The following is a 939-nucleotide window of genomic DNA, read 5'->3' as shown; positions in this document are numbered from 1 at the left end:
GAGGAGAAGAGGAGAGGAGAGGGAGGTTGAGAAAACAAGCCTCGAGGTCCAGGACTCAAACCATGGTCGGCCATGTGAGAGTCCAGCACCTTAACTACCACACCACCTGCCGGTCCAATTTCTAATAAACTTTAAATGGGAAGTGGTGAATTTTTAAATATTTACAAATAAAAATATTAGTTATTTGTTGGCATTGGTGAGATTCAGCCTAAAAAGGATGGTGGCCCGCCTGAGTAGAGGTAAGAGGGAGACATACCATGTTTTGCCTAATAAAAATGGCGCTGTTCTTTTCTTCATTTATTAGGAAACTAAACTTGCATACTTGGGTAGCTTTGATGTTTTTTTTTTAGTTTTTTTTAAGCTCACTGGACCTTGACCTGTTTGAGAAATAAGGAGTGAAATACTAACTCAGGGTCATGAAGTTCAGCTCCATCTTTATCCGGGGTCATAGATGATGCTGTAGTGCACCTGGCTCAGTGCGTGGCCCTCGGTAGGTGCCTAATACACGCGAGTTATGGTGATTAGTGATTCCTCCAGAGAAAGCTGGAAGAGGTTCGAGGTAGTCATGAAAAGAAAGTTATTCTCAATCATTACTTTTTTTTTTTTTAAAGGATTATTTATTTATTTAATTCCATTTGTTATTGTTGTTTTTTAATTTGACCAGAGAGAGAGAGAGAAAAGGGAAAGTGAGAAAGCAAGCCACCAGGTCCGGGGTTCAAACCATGGGCGGCCATGTAGGAATCCAGCGCCTCTCTCTATCCACCACACCACCTGCCAGCCCCATCAATCGTTACTTTTCTTTCTTTTTTTTTTTTTCTTAATAGACCACAGATTAGTTTATTTTTAATACCCATCAAGCCATGAATTCATAGGGAATAGGTTCCAGTAGCTCAGGCTCCTTTCCATTGGTTCTCACAAAGTGTGCTTCTCTGGGTGGAG

This window comes from Tupaia chinensis, unplaced genomic scaffold (genome assembly GCF_000334495.1).
Source record: "Tupaia chinensis unplaced genomic scaffold, TupChi_1.0 Scaffold000578_2, whole genome shotgun sequence".
NCBI lineage: Eukaryota > Metazoa > Chordata > Mammalia > Scandentia > Tupaiidae > Tupaia > Tupaia belangeri.
The sequence above is the reverse complement of the archived record's forward strand: the minus strand, read 5'-3'. Positions refer to the sequence as shown.